Below are 17058 nucleotides of genomic sequence, written 5' to 3'. Positions count from 1 at the left end.
GTAAAACAGAAGATGAGATAGGACAAACTAAGACAGAGCATTATTGAGCTGGACACAGCTTTATGGCACAATGAGTGCTCAGTTATATGAGGCATGTTCAGAGACATCACATAAAACTACCCTGCATCAATATGAGGGAGAAGGGAGAAGAATTTGTCCACTCTCTCCCATCCCTGCCATGTCAAACTTCATCATTTAGGAACCAGCCCCTCACATTTCTTTGTTGCACATGTGTGAATGCCGAGTAAAATTGAGAACTACTGCCAATGTCTTGAAGGTCAACCACAATAGGGAATCTCAAAACAGGAGGCAAGAGGAAGGTTAGACCTGTACATTAAAGAGAGATGAGGAAGGGTGTTTGGGTGGCTCAGTCCATTGAGCGTCCAACTTCAGCTCTGCTCACGATCTCATCATTCGTGAGTTCGAACCAGGTCAGGCTCTGTGCTGACAGTTCAGAGCCTGGAGCCTGCTTTGGATTCTGTGTCTCCCTCTCTGCCCCTCCCCACTCATGCTCTGTCTCTCTCTCTCTCTCTCTCTCTCTCTTTCTCTCAAAAATAAATAAACATTTAAAAAAAAAAAGAGGGATGAGAAGTAGCAGGCACAGTGGGAACATCAATCTAAAGCAAAGCAGCTGCCACAGCAACAACTGGCTCCGTGCCTACAGGCAGAGCAAGCCACTACTATAGGTAGAAAGCAGGTCGTGTGTGTGATCTGAACATGGTGGATAAACGGAAGCCAATGCCAACTCTTGAAGATGGTAAGGGACTGAAGAAGAGGTGGGCAAAGTGGTAGGAGACAGGTTGGTAATGATAGGGCCAGATCATTTTAAAGACATTGGTTTTACTTTGAGTTAAAGGGGCAGCTATTGCTATATTACATTTTTAAAAGATGACTCTGGTTGCTGTGCTGAAAACAGACTGTCAAGGGGCACCCTGGTGGCTCAGTTGGTTAAGCGCTGACTTGATTGCAGCTCAGGCCATGATCTGGGCTCGGCACTGATGGCATGGAGCCTGCTTGGGATTCTCTCTCTCCCTTTCTCTCTGCCCCTCCCAGGCTCATGCTCTCTTTCTCTCTCTCTCTCAAAAATACATAAACAGACTTAAAAGAAAGAAAACAAATGGTCAAGAGAACATGTAGGTACAAGGTGATCACTTAGCAGGCCACTGCAGAAATCCAGAATTTGTGGTGGTGGCTTGAACCAGAGGAGTAGCAGAGGAGAAAAGAAATAAAAGATTCTGTACATATTTTAAAGATGGAGCCTACAGGGGGGAGCCTGGGTGGCTCAGCTGGTTGAGCGTCCGACTTCAACTCAGATCATGAACTCAGGGATTGTGAGTTTGAGCCCCACGTCAGGCTCTGTGCTGACAGCTCAGAGCCTGGAGCCTGCTTTGGATCCTGTGTATCTTTCTCTCTCTGTTGCTCCCCTGCTTTCTCTCTCTCTCTCTCTCAAAAATAAAGATTAAAAAAAAATTTAAAAGATGGAGCCCACAGGGTTTCCTCACTTTACACTTTAACAAAATTAAATTTCCAGTGGATTAAGAAGCTGTTAAAACTGTTCAAAATAAAGTCACAAACACATTAGAAGGAACCATAGTTAGAGGTAGGGAAGCATTCTTAACATCCCCAAATTCAAAAGCCATAAGCAATGTCAACATTAAATAAATAAAATGATCAGATAAGCAACAGAAAAGTAGAAAACACATGTTCACGTATATGAGAAAAAAGTTTAGTACCTAAAATCTATAAAATATTTAGAAGTCAAGAAGAGAAAGGTGAACAATGCAACAGAAAATAGGGCAAAGGATATGTAGAGAATATTGGCAAAACAGGAAATGCAAATAAGGATACACTTATAAAAAGGCATATAACTTTGTCGGCTTGTATGGAAGCAACAATTACATGCCAGTTTTCCTCCATCAGGTTGGCAAAAAAGAAGTTGAAACATTCAAGAATTGAACAAAGCATGATATAGGGAGCTCATACACTGTCCGTGAAAGCATGTCATTGACCAATATGTTGAGAAGCATAAATTGATAATATATATTAAAGTATAAAATAGCTATCATCTCACCCCAGAAAATCCACTTGATACTTATTTTAGGGAAATATTCTCATTTCACTAACAAAAGTGACCAACAAAAGACTAGATAAACCCATGTAGTATATACACCAGTAAAAGGATAAAATATATCCATATGTCCTGACAGAAATATATCTAATATATAACTTAACAAAAAAGGAAGTTGACTGAGAAATATAAAAGATGACATTTGTATGATAAAAGGGTGTGATGATAATCTAAGTAGAAGTTTTCTATGTCCCCATAGCTATGAGGGTCTAGTTACCTAATATAGTCATTATTAGATAACTCTGACATTAAAATAGTCTATTTTATTTTATTTTTTAAATTAATTTGATTTATTTATTTTGAGAGAGACAGAGACAGCATGAGTGGAGGAGGGAGAGAGAGAAAAGAGGGAGACAGAGAATCCCAAGCAGTCTCTGTACTGTCAGCATGGAACCGGATACAGGGCTTTAATACACACACTGTGAGATCATGACCGGAACCAAACTAAGAGTTGCCACTGACTGAGCCAGGTGCCCTAAAATAGTCTATTTTAATAGCTCAATTTTAAAATAAGTTCCAGACCCTCTTGCACTGTTGGTGGGAATGCAAACTGGTACAGCCACTCTGGAAAAGTGTGGAGGTTCCTCAAAAAATTAAAGATAGAACTACCCTATGACCAAGCAATAGCACTACTAGGAATTTACCCAAGGGATACAGAAGTGCTAATGCATAGGAGCACATGTACCCCAATGTTTATAGCAACACTTTCAATAATAGCCAAATTATGGAAAGAGCCCTAAATGTCCATCAACTGATGAAAGGATAAAATGTGGTTTATATATACAATGGAATACTACTTGGCAATGAGAAAGAATGAAATCATGCCATTCGCAGCAATGTGGATGGAACTGAAAGGTATTATTCTGAGTGAAATAAATCAGTCAGAGAAGGACAGATATAATATGTTTTCACTCATATGTGGATCTTGAGAAACTTAATGAAGACCATGGGGGAAGGCAAGGGGAAAAAATAGTTACAAACAGAGAGGAAAGGAGGCAAACCACAAGAGACTCTTAAATACAGAGAACAAACTGAGGGTGGACGGGGGTTTGGGGGAGAGGCAAAATGGATGATGGGCATTGAGGAGGGCACCTGTTGGGATGAGCACTGGGTGCTGTATGTAAGCCAATTTGACAATAAATTATGTTTTAAAAAATTATTTAATTTAATTTAATTTAATAATTTAGTTTAATTTAAAATTTAAACAAATAAAATAAAATTAGTTCCTGGACTTAAGTGAAATATCTATCCTGGCATATCAAACAAAATTATTTGTCAGTCAGTGTCTTACTGATTATTAGCTACTACTTCAAATAAGAGAATAAAAATGCAATATAAATCAATTGCAATATATAAATGAGAATCATGCAAAATTTGTAACACTGTATGAAGTCCATTAAAGTGATTTGGGGAACTGTACAAGTCACAGACCAGACTTTTCAAAATTAGCAATTTTTAATAAGAGAAGATGAAGAACCATAGTAACAAAATGAAGGCTTTAAACAAAATGGTTTTAAGATCAAAATGTTTAGCAAACAGAGGTTGCATACATGAGCAAAAGTGTTCTGCTTTCAGACTCTGCTACAAAAATCAAATGTGAAATAACTGATTTCATATCATGTTTTTATATAATTTTGTCAGTAAAAACTTACAGGAAAACACTCTCAATTCATTCTTTAGTAGATCCAAAATAATAGCAGGTAAAATGATACTTCTTTTTTGGATAAAAATCAGAGAAATTTCCATTTTTTAAATTTTAGTCTTATTTTCAAGATAAAATGACAAGAAATGCCTTTCCCTTCTATCTAAATGACACTTGTCTGTTTTGTAAAGAATTTATACGACGTGACATTTAGTACAAATTATTCTAAATCCATAGACAAAGTGTTCAAATGTCTTGGTGCAGTTTTAAGATTTGATAACTTCAGATGTATAGATTCTACAAATCTACCCCCCAAAAACATTTGAAAGTTTATTTACTTACATTTACAGTATATGCATGTAATTTTGTGAATCATAAGTTTTTTATTTTATTCTAGTCTTTCTCATTAAAGATGGGAAACAATGACAAAAAAGAATTTAATACTTATTAAAATTCTCAAACAAAATAAATGTAAAGAAATTCAAATAATTAAACTTTTAAATGATGTGTTTTATAAACTTGTGATACTTCTGATGTTACTAAAGCTTAAAACTACTTTCCTATATACAAAATCAATGTACAGAAATCAGTTGCATTTCTATACACCAATAATGTAGCAGCAGAAAGAGAAATCAAGAAACTAATCCCATTTACAGCTGCACCAAGACCCATAAAATACCTAGAAATGAATCTAACCCAAGATGTAAAAGATCTGTATGCTGAAACTATAGAAAACTTATGAAAGAAATTGAAGAAGTCACAAAGAAATGGAAAAACATCCCATGCTCATGGATTGGAAGAACAAATATTGTTAAAATGTCAATACTACCCAAAGCAATCTACACATTCAATGCAATCCCAATCAAAATTGCACCGGCATTCTTCTCAAAGCTAGAACAAACAATCCTAATATTTGTATGGGAACACAAAGGACCCCAAATAGCCAAAGTAACGTTGAAAAAGAATACCAAAGCGGGAAGTATCACAGACTTTAGCCTCTTCCACAAAGTTGTAATCATCAAGACAGTATGGTATTGGCACAAAAACAGACATATAGACCAGTGGAATAGAAAAGAGAACCCAGAATTGGACCCACAAATGTATGGCCAACTAATCTTTGACAAAACAGGAAAGAGTATCCAATGGAAACAAGACAGTCTCTTTAGCAAATGGTTCTGGGAGAACTAGACAGCAGCATGAAGAAGAATGAAACTGGACCACTTTCTTACACAATACACAAAAATAAATTCACAATGGATGAAGGACCTAAATGTGAGACAGGAAACCATCAAACCCTAGAGAAGAAAACAGGCAACAACCTCTTTGACCTCAGCTGCAGCAATTTCTTGCTCGACATGTCTCCAAAGGCAAGGGAAATAAAAGCAAAAATGAACTATTGAGACCTCATCAAGATAAAAAGCTTCTGCACTGCAAAGGAAACAGTCAACAAAACTAAAAGGCAACCGATGGAATGGGAGAAGTATTTGCAAATGACATATCGGATAAAGGGTTAGTATCCAAAATCCATAAAGAACTTACCAAACTCAACATCAGAAAAACAAATAATCCACTAAAGAAATGGGTAGAAGACACGAACAGACACTTTTCCAAAGAAGACATCCAGATGGCCAACAGACACATGAAAAGATGCTCAACATCACTTATCATCAGGGAAATACAAATCAAAACCACATTTAGATACCACCTCATACCAGTCAGAGTGGCTAAAATTAACAACTCAGGAAACAACACATGCTGGTGAGGATGTGGAGAAAACGGGAACTTTCTTGCACGGTTGGTGGGACTGCAAACTGGTGCAGTTGCTCTGGAAAACAGTGTAGAGGTTCCTTAAAAAAATTAAAAAGAAAACTACCCTATGACCCAACAATAGCACTACTGGGAATTTATCCAAAGGATACAAGAGTGCTGATTCATAAGGGTACATGTACCCCAATGTTTATAGCAGCACTTACAATACCCAAATCATGGAAAGAGCCTAAATGTCAACTGATGAATGGATAAAGAAGATGTAGTTTATATATACAATGTAATACTACGTGGCAATGAGAAAGAATGAAATCCTGCCATTTGCAACAACATGGATGGAACTGGAGGGTATTATGGTAAGTGAAATAAGTCAGTTGGAGAAAGACAGATATCATATATTTTCACTCATATGTAGAACTTGAGAAACTTAACAGAAAACCATGGGGGAAGGGAAGGGGAAAAAATAGTTTCAAACAGAGAGGGAGGCAAACCACAAGAGACTCTTTTTTTTTTTTTAATTTTTTTTTCAACGTTTATTTATTTTTGGGACAGAGAGAGACAGAGCATGAACAGGGGAGGGGCAGAGAGAGAGAGAGAGACACAGAATCGGAAACAGGCTCCAGGCTCTGAGCCATCAGCCCAGAGCCTGACTCGGGGCTCGAACTCACGGACCGTGAGATCGTGACCTGGCTGAAGTCGGACGCTTAACCGACTGCGCCACCCAGGCACCCCTCACAAGAGACTCTTAAATACAGAGAACAAACTGAGGGTTGATGGGGATGGGTGGAAATGGGTAATGGGCATTGAGGAGGGCACTTTTGGAATGAGCACTGGGTGTTGTATGTAAGTGATGAATCATGGGAATCTGCCCCCAAAACCAAGAGCACACTGTATACACTGTATGTTGGCCAACTTGACAATAAATTATATTAAAAAACAAAACAAAACTACTTACCTGTGTATGTGTGCATAGGCATATATCCTAGACCTATAATAGATAAAATAAAAGACTTTTTTTAAAGATTTTATTTTTTAAGTAATGTCTATACCCAATGTGGGGCTCAAATTCACCACCCCTAGATCAAGAGTCTCATGCTCTACTAACTGAGTCAGCCAGGACCCTGAAAATAAGACTTCTAACAGGTGTTTAAAAAAAGAAAAAGCAAGTCCTCAGAACCTACTGAAATAGACATACAGACCATGTTTCTTGAAGAAAGAATCAAATAGTAAATATACCAATTCTTCTCAAGATTAATCAATGCCAGTTAAAATCTTAGAATTATTTATTTGTTTATAGTTTATTTATTTATTTTGAGAAAGAGAGACAGAGAGAGCAAGCAGGGGAGGGGCAGAAAGAAAGGGGGTCAGAGAGAATTGTAAGCAGCCTCTATGCTGTCAGCATAGGTCCTGATACAGAGCTTGAACTCACGAACAGTGAGATCATGACCTGAGCTGAAACCAAGAGTCAGTGGTTTAACCAACTGAGCCACCCAGGTGCCTCAATCCTATAATTATTTATGAAATCTTAAAAGCTGAGTCTTATTAAAGAAAAAATTTATTCTGACATGTGTTAAGGATGGAAATTAAGACTTTATTCAAGATGAATTACTGCAGGGCACCTAGGTGGCTCAGTCGATTAAGCGTTCAACTCTTGATTTCAGCTCAGATCATGATCTCACAGTTCGTGAGTTCAAGCCCTACATTGGGCTCCATGCTGACAGTGCAGAACCTGCTTGGGATTCTTTCTGCCCATCCCTTGCTCACACGCTCTCTCATTCTCTCTCTCAAGAATAAGTTAATTTAAAAAAAAAAAAGTCTTTAAAAGGGGAGATTACTGCAATGGTGGGTTTGCAGCAGCTAAGAGAGCTCAGTCTCAACTCTGAATACCATAAGAACAAGTGGATTTATAGGGACAAGGTAGTCAATGGATGGAAAATTACTAAGAGGAGATATCAAGAGAAGGCAGATTCTGGCTAAACAGACTTAACAGGATTCTTTCTGAAGGCCAGGGTGATTGAGATATTGAGGTTAGACAAGGGTGCCAGTGGAGAATTTGATCAGATATCCCAGGCGATCAGATACTAAGTATATGAGGTGTCTCTACACTGACTTAGCAGGATTCTTGCTAAAACCCAACTCTGCAGAGATGGTGAAAGATGCCCAAGGTCAAGGCCTAGTCCAAAAGGGGGCTCAGAAGATCCTGACCAAATCTTGGTCAAGGAAAGTGTGTTTGACACTCTAACATTCTTCCAGAAGGAAGAAAAAAAAATGGCTTACGAGAAGCCAAAACAAAATTTGATTTGAAACAAAAAAAGAAGATCCAGGACTGTGCTCGGGCACAGCAGGACACCTCTCAGCCAGCCTCCACCAGCTTCTCATATCCTAGCCAACACCCAACGTACCTTCATCACAAGCAAGCCAGACGGGATGCACTAAGGCCTGATAAGAGAGATCATTAAGGTCTTCATGCAAAAGAGATTCCATATCATGAACATAATGTTCCTTTGGGTCTCTGAGGAACACCTGAAGCAGTACTATATTGATCCCATTCTTCCTGGAGCTGGTGAAGTACATGAACTAAAGCCTGGTTGTGGCCGTGGTGGTGGTGGGCCTGGGAATGAAATTGGGTGACTAATGTAGCAGATTCTCAGTCAGGGAACTTCTGTATTTAAGTTGTCAGGGACATCATTCATGGCAGTGACTCAGTAAAAAGTCCTGAAGAAGAAATCAGCCTATGGTTTAAGCCTTAACAATTGATCAACTACATGTCTTGTTCTTATGATGGGATCCATATATTAAGAGGTAAACAAAGCAGCTGTCTCCTTGGGCACAATATGATGTGCCACTGGATACAGCTCTTCATTACACTAACTTGAAGGCAACAGGATCGATGATCCTTTTCTGAACCATATTGACTTTAAAAACTTTTAGAAGCTGGGGGCTCCTAGCTGGCTCAGTTGGTGGGGCATGCAAGTCTCGATATCAGGGTTGTGAGTTCAAGTCGCATGTTGGGTATAGAGATTACTTAAGAAAATGAAATATTAGGGGCGCCTGGGTGGCTCAGTTAAGTGTACGACTTTGGCTCAGGTCACGATCTCACGTTTCGTGGGTTCAAGCCCCATGTCGACAGCTCAGAGCCTGGGACCAGCTTCGGAGTCTGTGTCTCCCACTGTCTCGGCCCCTCCCTCACTCACACTCTGTCTCTCTCAAAAATAATCAATAAATGTTTTAAAAAATTTATAAAAAATAATAAAATCTTAATAAAAAAACTTTTGGAAACTGGAGAAAAGAAGAAGAAAGAGAAGGGGAAGGTGAAGGGAGAGGAAAAGAAGATGAAGAAGAAGAACAACCACCACCACCACCACCAGCAGCAGGAAAGATATTAACACTTCAGCAATGGGGAAATAAATCAATTGAATAGTGTATATTTAGATTTATAAATATTCATGAATTAGTGGAGAAAGAATGGTACTGTGACCATTGACTATCAATTAAGAAAAAAAACGAAATTAGGTTAGTACTGCATACCTTACATGAAAATAAGTACCATATGGATTCAAATTTTAGTAAAGCACTTGAAAAAAGCACTTGAACAAAAGCACTTGAAAAGTATAAATAAAAAATATGAGAGAATATGTTAAGAGTACAGAGGTTTGAAAGTTCTTCCTGAACAAGTCAGAAGGCTTAGAACCACAAGAGAAAAATTAGCAAAGTTGATCACGGAAAAGTGTTAAACTTTCGTATGAAAGAAACCACTTGTAAAGTTGAATTATCTGCAAAAGACTGTAAGAAATTTTTTTTCAAAATGTTTAATGGGTACATGGTTTATATACATTGTTTTCAAAAAGTTTCTGTGAACCACTAACAAGAAAGCAAACAACCCCGTATAAAACTAGGCGAAGAAGATGCACAAATAATTCACAAAAATAAAAATTCAAACTTTAAAAATGATGTAAAAATTGCTCAACTAGTTATCTCAGAAATCTAAATGAAAGCAGTAATGAAATCTGCTTCAATTCTGATGGGTAAAAAAGGTGATCAAAAAATTTTAAAGCAGGGGCGCCTGGGTGGCTCAGTCGGTTGAGCGCCTGACTTCAGTGCAGGTCATGATCTCATTAACGTGAATTGGAGTCCGGCATCAGGCTCTGTGCTGACAGCTCAGAGCCTGGAACTTGCTTCGGATTCTGTGTCTCCCTCTCTTTCTGCCCCTCCCCCACTCATGCTCTGTCTCTCTCTCTCTCTCTCTCTGTCAAAAAAAAAAATAAATAAAAATAAATTTTTAATAAAAAAATGAAAAAAATAAGAAAATACATTTTAAAGTCAACCATCCCTAGTGCTTGTGAAAATACAAAATAATACAAGAAAAACTGACATACTCTGTGGTAGTAAATTATTATCATCCTTTAGGGGAACGATTTGACAGAATCTGCACAAAGCATGCATCGCCTTTGACCCAATTATTCCACTTGCAGAAACATGTGTTTCATAAACACAGTCTGTTTTACCTCAGCCCATGTTTCTTGAATGTGAATTACTCATACTTGATTCATAAATAAGGGAATAGATGCAAATAGCGCACAGAAGTTGTGCAGGTTTATACATTATTTTTTCCAGGGAAAGCATGAGTAGAAATACAACTTGAAGGAGAAAAAGAAACAGTCCAGAGCTGCACAGATGCAGTAGTATCAGGACTCCATTCAGCGCTATTTCTAGAAAATTAAAAACCAGCCTACACCCAGGTTTATCTCTCCCCTGATGGTTCGCCCTCAGTCCTCTGTCACTCACCCTAAGGCAGGCTGTTCGGAAACCCAAGCCCACCCTCGTGCCACTCACCCAGCTCACAGCGCCACCTCATCCGCACACTTCTCATTCCTGCAGCGTGTGCATTTAATGATATTTAAAAATGTTCACATCCACGGGGCACCGGGGTGGCTCAGTCGGTTGAGCGTCCAACTTCGGCTCAGGTCATGATCTCCCGTTTGTGAGTTCGAGCCCTGTAGGGCGTAGTGCTGACAGCTCAGAGCCTGGAGCCTGCTTCGGATTCTGTGTCTCCTTCTCTCTCTGCCCATCGCCAGCTTGTGCTCTGTCTCTCAAAAATAAATGAATGTAAAAAAAAAAATTTTCTTTTTAAATGTTCACATCCATGGTACCAGCCTCCAGGCACACAGAGATCTCTCCGCTAGGAAGTCCACACAATCTCCCCAGGTAGCAGTTTGTTTTTGTTGGCATTCTGGTTTCAAAGGTGCATAACTATTGAGTGGCCTGCCAGAACCCTATTTTATGTCTTGGTATCTTAACTGCACTATCTTAAAGAACGTTTGGTTTTTTAGGAGCTCATAGATCGTCTTAGAGAAGAAAGCCTATACTTGCACGAGTTAGCAACAAGACACGGATACAAGGATGATCATTGCACGACTAATACACAGTGATACATAATCAGAAACCTCAAGTCTATCCATCAGAAAATGGTTAGAAAAAATGTCATCAGTCCTTTCTGTACAATCCAATGCCATTATCAAAAAGAGGTCTTTGGACATGAAAATTTCACCAAGATGTATTAAGTTTAAAGAGTTACTATGTAACATGTATTTTTAAATTCAAATGAGAAATATAAATTTATATCTACCTGTACCATATTGAACCCAATCATTACATAAAAGGATGCAAAGTTAACAATGGAGAATGTTCGTGTTTTACTATGTATGTTTCTGTACAAATGAAGACTTTTTTAAACAGTATGCAAATATTCATCAATCATTTTTGTAGTGGTTTTTAAATGACATACTTTAAAATTCAAACACTAAAATCAACAAGATAGTTTTCAGCTCTTAGGATAGACGAGGGTAAAATGGGAAAAGATTAAAAAGATGAATAGCCTTTATAAGTAAATTGCAAAAATCATAAATAAAATAAAACTATAAATGCAAACTTGAAGGATGTATGTAATAAATATAACTGATATAAGTCAGTATCTTCATTAACCTGGGAGCACACCAAAAACTCCATGTAGTTTTCTGAAAATATAGATGACAGTCCCACCCCCAGAAACCCCACTTCAACAGGGAGAGGAGGAATATGAAGACTGGATAGAATAACAAGGTGTTGAAGAGCAGTTAGTCTGCAGCAGTGAGCAAAGTGTGGGGGTGGTGAGAAGGGGGGTAGACAGTCAGGGTGTGAAGAAGAGCAATGCTTTCCTTGCCTGAGTTCCGAATCAACTAAAAGATGAAGAAGTCAGAGGAGAAATGGACAATCAGTATACATGACAGCACCATTGCTGAGAACATTGCTTAATCATGTAACTGTGAGAACTTCTTAATACCAACCCCTGAGCTAGACACTTATCCCACTTACAGTCAACTCTCGGGAACTACAAGCACCCCCCCACCCCTACAGAGCCCACCCAAGTCAAATTTATTTATGAGGTGAACAACCTGAACAGACAGGCAAGTACCAAGAATAGAAAAGCCTTAGCTTCAGTTGCCCGATTTCCTCTCCCCATTTCATTGATCAGATAATTCACTCCTCCTTCCATGGAGGAGCGGGAGTGAGGACTGGAAGTGGCAGGAGTGTTAGTAATCCATGTCCCTCATTGGGAACAAGATGGCAAGTGAGGGGCGCCTGGGTGGCTCAATCAGTTAAGTGTCCAACTCTTGATTTAGGCTCAGGTCATGATCTTACAGTTTTGGGTTCAAGCCCCGCATCGGGCTCTGCACTGATGGCCTGGAGCCTTCTTGAGACTCTCTCTCTCCTTCTCTCTCTCTCTTTGTCCCTCCCTTGCATGTGCTCTGTCTCCCTCAACATAAATAAAATTTTAAAAACGGGCAAGTGAAAGGGGGGTCTACCCCTTCTTGCAGAGAGTCCAAGAGAAAGTGGATATTTAAATGTATAATTAAGGGAAATCTACCACAGAAGAGATGAAAAATTTTCAAAGACTAATCAATTCACATTTATATATATGTACGTATACACACAATTTATACATAACATAAATTATAAAGTATACTGTAAAACCATTTCTACCATTAAAAAATTTTTTTAATGTTTATTTTTGAGAAAGACAGAGTATGAGTGGGGACGGGGCAGAGAAAGAGGGAGACACAGAATCTGAAGCAGGCTCCAGGCTCTGTACTGTCAGCACAGAGCCTGACGCAGGCCTTGAACCCATGAACCACAGGATCATGACCTGAGCCGAAGTCAGATACTTAACTGACTTAATTGCCCCCCATTACTACCATGTTGGAGAAAATGTGCTCTTTTCACTTTTTGTTTTTTGTTTTTCTTTTTTTTTTTTAATATAACTGCTACAGCAGATAAACTTAACACCCTTATATGAAACGTAAAATGCACCATTAACCTTGACTTCCATTTTAAGAATATAGAATGTTCCCTGAGTCAGTACTCCTCTGAAGAAGAAAAATAGGGTTGAAATTTATATCTTAAGTGTCAAATAATATCCTTTGTAATCCAAATTTCCCACCAACCTATTTTACCTTATATCCTATCATAATTTGAGATCAAAATGTTTCCATGACCTACATGCAGGCAAAAATTATACAAAGGGATACATAAAGAATGACAGAGTACTTATAGATTCATTATAACTAGTGTAGTACTATAGAGATTTTCAACTGAAAGAACACTTATATCAAAAAAGATAACGTGAAACAAAATGATGTGATGGACTCTTGTAATTTTAAGTTAGTACACAAATGCCCTTACCAAATTCGAGCACCTCTGTTCTTTTCAGGACACACACCCTCAAAATATCTTAACCAGCATAGTTTGGGAAGAGATAGATAGGATCCTTGGTCTAAAAGATCAGTTTTAACTTTTCTTTTTCTTATTTGATCATTTTTCCCGCTTCCCACACTAGAGAGACGACTTAACACAACTAAAATTCTTTTCCCCTTGCACATTTCCAGTGTGGTCCTGCAGGGATTTCACAAGGCTTCTTTTGGTTATGCACTGTGATAAGCACTGCAAAGGATATTCGATGGCCCTGCCGGTGGGGGGTTTGCACCTCCTCGCTATGTTAAGCTCGGGCTTGCTGTGTGACTTGCTTTGGTCAGTGAGATAAGAAAGAGGGTATCTGTCACCCTGCTTGCTTCACCATGCTCTCCCCCACTCTGTCATGAGGACTAGCAGCAATGTTCCAGATAAGCCAGTACTCATAGACCTAGGGCTCAGAGTGACGTGTAGTAGAAGTGAGATATAAACATTTGCTGTTATAAGACCTCGGGAGTTTAAAGTTGTTATCGACTCTGTTAGAACATGCCCATCCCTACAAATACCAAGAATCATCAAAAGAGAGGAAAGGAAATGCCTTTGGTCTACTTTCCTCTTCTGTATTAAAAGTAAAAGTCACTCGTTCTAAAAATGCATCCCTAAGTGTGTGAATTGACTGATTAAAACAGAAAAATGATCCACTGCTCTAGTAATACGTAGACTTTATCCCTTACCATCTTTATTTCTGTAAAAACTGGTAACTATTCACTAACTATGACAATTTTATTTTAGTCCTGCCTTTAGTCTTCAAAAGCTGTCATCTGATATCTGATCTGGAGTTAGGTGACTGGCCATTAGTTAAAAGAAAACCAAATTGTACCAACTTTTCCCCCACTAGGAGACAAACACATTATTTTTTCATTCCTGAATCATATAATCTTCTGTTTACTTTTAGTGTGAATAAGCATACTTTAAATTAATAAGAGAATGAATACTGATGGTGCTTTTAGAAAACTATGTCATTTTCATACGAAAAATACTAACCTTAACATTTTCTTAGGCAAAGAAGGTTACAGCCTACTAAAAAGAACTTGACACTTTCAATTAAACTAACGTTGAAGAGTCTCTACCACCCTTATTTGAATTGCACTTCTGTTGCTGGAGACAAGCTGCCAAGTGTGTCTAGAATTGATTAATAAGGAGAATAATTGCCTCCTACTAATTTTAATCTTTTGTACAGCTTTGCCTCTCATGGGATAAACATGAGGACTATATGGCTTTATCATCAAATCTGAATCTAACCATCCCCTTGCCAGCAGCCAATGAGCTGTAAACATAAATTAAACTAGATTGAGGATTATATTGCTTGGCTGTTTGAAAATTTATATTACTGCAAAGCATGCGAGCAAAGAGTAGCAGATGGGCAATACTGAGAAAAATTTTCTTTCTGGATATTGCCCATCTGTTTTCCTTTTTGCATTTCTACTTCAAACTATTCTAGACATAGTCATTTCTCCTTCTTTCTTTTTTTTTTTGTGTGTGTGTGTGGTTTCATAAATTAGTTACCCAAATTTTCCATGGACAAACAAGTAAAACAAGTCATGTAGGCTGGATGATTTCAATATCAGCAATAATAATAATGACTAATTTATATTATGTATTTATTACACCCTGTCACTCTTCCAAAGCTCTGTGAAACAAAAGATAACTTTTTTTCTCATTTTAACATGGACATAGAAAATCTCTTATTTACAGGCTTAAGCCAAGAATTTTGAAATTTGAGCAAACCATCCATTTTTAAGATTTAAGATTCATGCATTTAGCAAACAAAAAATTCTCACACTCCTCAAAATTCCCTTCATACTCTACTGTAACAGCCATTGGTCTCTCACAGCCTTGCTTTGAATTGTTACTTTATGGTAGATGACTCCAGGGGATAATTTAATTAGTGGTTCAGTACCACATGCCATTGGCTACCAAGGTTCTATCCTTTAATATTTGCTCGATTTTTTTTCTGCCTTTAGGCCAGTTAACAAATCCCAGACTTTGTAACATGCCTGTGCTCAGGTGCTCCTCCCCTCCCTGACCATTTTCCTTTAGGCTTGTTGACTGCAAAAGTTTCTGGTCCTAATTTTATATTGGTCGAGGATCTTCACTGAAAGCAACAAAACGACACTGAAGATAAAAGAATGTTTCAAAAGGTATTTCAGTGGGGGTTGGAGAACCAGACAGAGGCCACACAAACCAGAACAGCAGCCAAATCATACCCTACGAGTTAGCCACTTGTACTGCTATTGCCACTCCTGGATGTTCAAAGCCACAGAAAGCACCACTAACAATTCTGGAGGTCACTGTCAAAGCTCCTGCTACTGCTGCCTCTCCTGGTTATTGCTCCTGTAGTTGTCTCTGCCTTCCACCAAACAGATTGACTTCTCTGTATATTTCTTTGCATCATTATCCCAAAACTCAAAGTATAGGCTACATGCATTTGGTTTCCAAGCCTAAGTGCACGGAAAAGAGGCGAGACATGCAGGCATCGCAGATACCTGCCATTTAAACTTCTTTAGAGGAAAGTCAACTCTGTTCCCCCAAGGGCTTTTAGGTAGGGAATTTCCTGTTTAGAGGACAATGGTCTGTTTAATGGATAGCTTAAACAAACAAACAGGCAAATACTCAATATAAATTCAATATAAACGTCAAATTCCTGTCAATGTCAGGCATTGTTTTATGAACTTTCTATCTTTTAATTCATTAAATTCTTATGTTATATTTTCCCCATTTTTGGAGAACTAAAACACAATGAGGTTAAATAGATTTTCTGAGGTCACAGATAATAAGTGGCAGAAAAAATTATATTTCAGGTCTGTCAGATACCAAATCCATCCTCTTACTATTATGGGCATTGTTTATAGTTGCATAATTAACTTCTCACAAGTCCAGAGTGTATAGTAATTTTGACATTGAATATTGCTTATCTTTTTGAGAAAACTGATAAAGTGCCGAGGAAATGTCAAATGAAAGAAGAATGTAACATTATGATTGAATTTTAAACCAGACTCATTAGATTAAGACTTTTGCCATAGGCCTAAAATTTCTTAGGATTGTGAAATTGGGTCAGAAGACTATAGTTATAAAATTACACTTTACTTTAGAATATATCGTAAACCTCAGAGTAGAAATAAGCAGACATTTTTTGTTTCTGCTTTGGGACAATGACTCAATATCCCACTTTCTGGATAGCAAAGATAATAAAGAAAGTGATATTGCCAGAGGTACTTTTCTCTTTACTGGACATAAAATAGTAAAATGATAGATTCTGACATTGATAACAACTACATTTTATAAAGCAATGCTATTCTCAAGGCTTAAATAATTTATTTAACAGAATTTTTAGGAGTATTTTCGTATTTTAGGTCAATGGTATTATTTATATGCATTTTGAGGTAGCTTGGCCAAGAATTCAGAACAAAAGGACCAACAGAAGGTAATAGAGTTGCCCTATTTGTCAGTTACAATGGTCTCAATCCTCTTGGTGTGGGATATGGTACATGATCGGTGCTCTGTAATTGTCTGTTGAGTGAAGAAATCCAGTGCTTTGGCTCATCACTGTTTATCCATCTACGTGATGCTTCTCATCAGGCTAGGAAGCCCTTCCCATTCGACTCAAACCTACGTTTTCATGTCTCTTGATATCAGCTGTTGATTTCCTCTTCTACTTTACTGAAAACAGAAAGAGGACCTAATATGAACTTTAAACACTCCTCTCCATTTTAATTTTTCCCTTCTCTTTACTTCT

The 17058-nt window shown here is 38.0% G+C and overlaps 1 pseudogene; it reads left to right on the top strand.

The window, feature by feature from the left end:
* Positions 1-717: 717 nt before the first annotated feature.
* Positions 718-15819, top strand: LOC109500115 (annotated as a pseudogene).
* Positions 15820-17058: the final 1239 nt, after the last annotated feature.

This window comes from Felis catus, chromosome B2, assembly GCF_018350175.1.
Source record: "Felis catus isolate Fca126 chromosome B2, F.catus_Fca126_mat1.0, whole genome shotgun sequence".
In the NCBI taxonomy this organism is placed as follows: Eukaryota; Metazoa; Chordata; class Mammalia; order Carnivora; family Felidae; genus Felis; species Felis catus.
The sequence above is the reverse complement of the archived record's forward strand: the minus strand, read 5'-3'. Positions and strand labels throughout refer to the sequence as shown.